Here is a 5,272-nt window from a genome sequence, read left to right as displayed (position 1 = left end):
TCAGTGAAGGTCAAAATTGGCCTCTGTCTCAAGTTTAGACAGGAACGGTCAAGGTGACAAATCCCTATAGTGTTTAAACAGTGAAATGGGACTATTAGCACTAATCATTTGGTGCCACCATTTTGGCACTCATTACTTTGATCTGTTTTGGCACCAATTCAGAATAAGTGTAGCCTGTATGAAATTCATTTTTATTGCACTGGAAGAATCTAATTTTTCGTAAGTGAATTTCTACATCTATCAAATGTGTATAGATAACCATAGGGAGCATTTTGGTTTGTCTCTCTTGGAATGTTTTCAGCCACTTTTGGTATGGGCTCTACAAGAAAGTAGAAAAATTGGAAAGCTGTAATACAATGTGAAGACAGAAGGGCTTAAGTATCATCAAGGCAGTAGATGACAATTGTTAAATGAGTGATTACAAAATGAGATTTGAATCTACAGGTCATTAGGCTTTTGACTATCAAATCCTGCTAGTTGAGAATTAAATCAGGTCATTAGAGGATGACTAACCAAATGACTTTTATTCTGAATTAGTGCCAAACTAATGAGGTCCAAAACAGTGGGACCAAATGATCGGTGCCAAAATGTACCTGACCCTTTAAACAGACCCTTGAAAGTACACTGACCTTCAGAGTAACCCACCCAGACCCATTCCCCTATGCTCTACATTTACCCTGGACTAATACCCATCCCTGAACACTAATTTCTCATGGCCAATTCACCTGGCCTGCACATCTTCAGATTGTAGGAGGAAAGTAGTTACCCAATGCAGGGATTGAACCCAGCTCCCTGGTGCTGAGGCAACAGAGCTAACCACTGAGCCACCATGCTGACTGGGGAGAAGCTACATGTGCAGAGACAGTTTGTTCCTGTTAGGGCAAGGCTGGTAGATGTTGAATGCTGGATGATAGAAATTGTAGTTCCAAACAACCTGAGGCATGTCAGACATCTGGGCTTGAGTGAATCTCACATGGTAAGGATGAGAGGGAAATCAGGGTAAAAAGGGTTAGAGAATCCAACAAATTTGATAAATACACTTTTGGATAAACCAGGGAAAGAACAGACTCCCAAAGATCCAAAAGGCCAACACCACCACCTGTGAAACCACAGATGGGTAGGACCAAAATTGAAGTTGTAATAGACAGACAGTGAAGGTTACGTCAACAGGATCTTGATCAGATGGCTCAATGGACTGGAGTGGCAGATGGAGTTTAATTTAGATTTAATGTGAGGTGCTGCATTTTGGAAAGACATTAGCAGGACTTATTACCTTTTAATGGTAAGGTCCTGGGGAGTGTTACTACACAGACCTTGGAGTGCAGTTTCATAGTTGCTTGAAAGTGGAGTTGCAGATAGGCTAATGAAGGCATTTCTTTATTGGTCAGAATGGAGTATAGACGGTGGGAGGTCTTTTATGGCTATAAGAGTTTTAGCCACTCTTGAAATATTGTGCAATTCTGGTCTCCTTTCTATAGAAGGATGTTCTGAAATTTAAAGGCCCAGAAGAGATGAACTAGGATATTGCCAGGGTTTGAGATGTAGGAGAGCCTAAAAAGGCTGGGTTTTTTCCTGGAGTGTTGGAGGCTGAGGAGTGACTTTTTTATGGAGGTTTGTAAAATCACAAGGGGCATGGATAAGATCCATACAAGAGTTTTTTTTTTTCCCCTGGTGTGGGGGAGTCTAGAGATAGAGGGTTTTGGGTGAGGGGAAAGATTTCAGGGACCTAAGGGGCAACTTCCTGCAGAGGGTGGTGTATGGAGTGAGCGGCCAGAATTTGAGACTGGTATAATTACAACACTTAACCCATTTGGATGGCTATCTAAGGGTTTAGAATACAGTAGTGCTGGCAAATGGGACTAGATTGATTTATAGGATCTGGTTTGGCATGGATGAGTTGGACTGAAGGGTCTGCTTCTGGTGTGCATTTGAGACTAAAATATTTCCTGTCAGTTTTACTGTAGCAAAGGATGTGATTAGCTAGGGAACTGGGGGGATGACATACCTCTTATGTGTCCACACCAGAGGTGCTAGAAGTCTTTAAAGCTAGACAAATCCCTTGGGCCAGATTACATGTATCTGATTTTTGTGGAAAGCCAAGGAAGAGGTTGCTGGGCCAATAGTAATGGGTGAGGTGCCAGAAGACTGGAGGATGGCTAATGTGGTGTTTAAAGGTGGTAAGGAAAGTCCAAGGGACTATCGGCTCAGCAATCCATCAATGTTAGGTGAATTGGAGGGGTTGGAGTTACAGGATTAATTCTTTTAGGCAAGGACTGATTACAATCTTTCTATGTGGCTTTGTGCATATGTCTGAGTTTTTGAAGTGACAAAGACAGGGGTAGATGTCATGCTGTCAAATGCATATAGATAAGATTCTACATAGACTCCTCATCACATGGAATCTAAGGGGAGCTAGCCAATAGGACACCAATCTTTGTTTAACTGTACGAGGCTGTGGTGGTCGGGGCTTTTCAGATGAGGCCTGTGATCAGTGTGTTACCCAGCTTGGTGCTGGGTTTGCTGCTTTCAACATATCTCCTATATTCACATCCAAATTAAGTTTGCAGACAAGACCAAAATTGGTGCTGTGGACAGTGAAATTGTCATTACAATGGAATCTTCAAATGGGTTGGAGAGGCAGGTGGAGTTTTTTTCAAAAACGAGGTGTTGCATTTTGGTAAGGCAAACCAGGGAAGGACAGCTCGGCAATACTCCCCAGGGCTCAACGAAGGCCAAAGGGTGTAGGTTCATACCTGCTTTTGAATGCAGGTATATTGGCACCCTGACTTTCATTGGTCAGTATATTGAATATAGGAGTTGGGGTGTTATGCTGCAGCTGCACAAGATATTAGTGAGGCTGCTTTTAGCACATTGCATACAATTCTGGTCTTGCTGCTAGTCTTTCCTATGTTAAACTTTTAAAATCATCATCTTCTCAAGGATGTTGCCAGGGTTTGAGGTACAGGAGACTGAATAGACTGGGGCTTTTTTTCTCCCAGCACTTAGGAGATGGGGTGACCTTTTACAGGTTTACAAAATGAGCACTGATATGGTAAATAGTCATGCCTCTTCTGCAGGATAAGAGCTCAGAACTAGAGGGCATAGGTTTAAGGTGAGGGGTAAGATTTCTGGGGTGGGGGGGGCACTTTTTTTTTTGCAGGGTGGTGTATGTTGGTTATGATGCCATTTAAAAGGCATCTGGCTCAGTAAATAGGAAGGGTTTAGAAGGATAATGGGCCAGATGATGGCAACTAACTAGATTTGATTCCCTACAGTGTGGAAACAGGCCCTTCAGCCCAACAAGTCCACACCAACCCTCAGAGTAACCCACCCACACCCATTTCCATCTGATTAATGCACCTAGCGCAATGGGTAACTTAGTATGGCCGATTTACCTGACCTGCACATCTTTGGACTGTGGGAGGAAACCCACACAGACACTGGGAGAATGTGCAAACTCCACACAGTCACCCAAGGCTGGAATTGAACCTGGGACCCTGGTGTTGTGAGGCAGCAGTGCTAACTACTGAGCCACCGTACTGCCCATAGAGTTTAGGATCAATGACACAAATTGGATTGAAGGCTCTATTTCCCTGAAGTACATCTACTCAATGACAAATATGCAAATCAGGCACTATTGTGGTGAATTGTTTTTCTCTCCTTCTCTTCCCCCTCCACCCCTGCATTTTGTGTCTCAAAGTTGGGTTGATTATTCACTGGATTTGTAGTCTATTCTGCTGCAATCATTCCCTCCTTATACACCTGGCTATCTGCCTTTTAATCATCTTTCAGTTAAACTTGTTTGCTTTTTAATTCAACCTATTTCAAATCAATTTGCTGAGATGCTGTTACACCTCTAGAGCAAGTGGGACTAGAACCTAGGCTGCCCTGCTTAGTGGTAGGGAGACTACTGAAGGCCCCATTCCTTTTAGATCAATCCCATCTCCCAACCACTTCCCTGTTCTCATCCTCCACCGATTAAGTGGAAATGGCTTAAGACAGCAAATGGCAGAGCTTTCTCCTCTCCTCATCCCCTGTAATCCATCAACAGTCCCTTGATTTTTCTCTCACATTGATTCCCCATTTCTTCATTAACTTAGACACTTTTTGCTAACTTGAACATGTGTCCAAACTAATGTAATCTTATTGACAGCACAGATGAAATATCAAGCGCAAGCGAAGTATTCCAAATTGAAAGGTAATGCAATTGAAGTCCTCTGTACAATCATTTACATCTTTAATGAACCTGTCCTCAATATTGATGGCTGGAGCAGGTGGGACCTGAACCTAGGCATCCTATTCAAGGTAAGGACACTACTATTCTACAAAAACACCACACTGTTCCCTGCTGCATCAGTCTGTTTCCAATATTCTAAACACAATCTCTCCTCTTATACCTTGAGGCTAATGCAGACAGCAAGACTCTGGTCATGTAGGAACAAATTGAACAGAACCTTTCTTTCACCAAGGGTCATCTTGGTGCTTGAGATTTGGTAATGAGTGTTCTGCCAAATGTCAGCTCTTGGAAATGAGACTTTTGTGTGGATGTTTTTGGCTAGGCTAGTATCTTCTTCCCATTCCTAATGGCCCATCTGCAAGCTAAGTCAATTGCAGTGATGTGGGTCTTGGGCCATATGTAAGCTAGGCCAGGCAAAGATGCCAGATGTCCTTGCCAAGTTTAATGAATCCATTTTTTTTTGGGGGGGGGGGGGGGAGAAGGAAACATGGTGAAAAGTTTTACCCAGTAGTCACTTTTATTCCAGATTTTGAATTCAAATTTCACCATCTATTCTGGCAGAACTTGGGATTCTGCTTAGTACCATCACGACTATGCCACCATTTCTCCTTAAAATCTCTTCCTTTGCTGTAGGACCTTGGGTTACATGCTCATAACTGCTTGAGGGCCCTGCACTTACTACTATTGACCCAGCTAAAGCAGAAGATGATGACTTGAGTGATTACCAGAGTGAGAAATGGGCCAGAGCTGCACTACATGCAGCAACCACATGTCTTGATGAACAAACCTTGTGCCACCTCCAGTGGAGGACCATTGCTCTTGCATATCCTGTTTCTGTTGCATCATGGCCCAAACCAAATTCCCCAGCACCCTAATCTGCCATTCAGGATCATATATCTGTGACTTCAATGCCCTCCATAATCTTCCTATTGTTGCATGAAAGTTCAGTCTTAGGTTATGGCAAGTTCAATTCTGATGCTAAATTTAGCTGTTGAAGTCCTTCAGTGTTACAATCCTTTTTGGTGTAAATTGCTC

The sequence above is a fragment of the Chiloscyllium punctatum genome, chromosome 12, assembly GCF_047496795.1.
Source record: "Chiloscyllium punctatum isolate Juve2018m chromosome 12, sChiPun1.3, whole genome shotgun sequence".
In the NCBI taxonomy this organism is placed as follows: domain Eukaryota; kingdom Metazoa; phylum Chordata; class Chondrichthyes; order Orectolobiformes; family Hemiscylliidae; genus Chiloscyllium; species Chiloscyllium punctatum.
Note: the sequence above shows the minus strand (reverse complement) of the source record.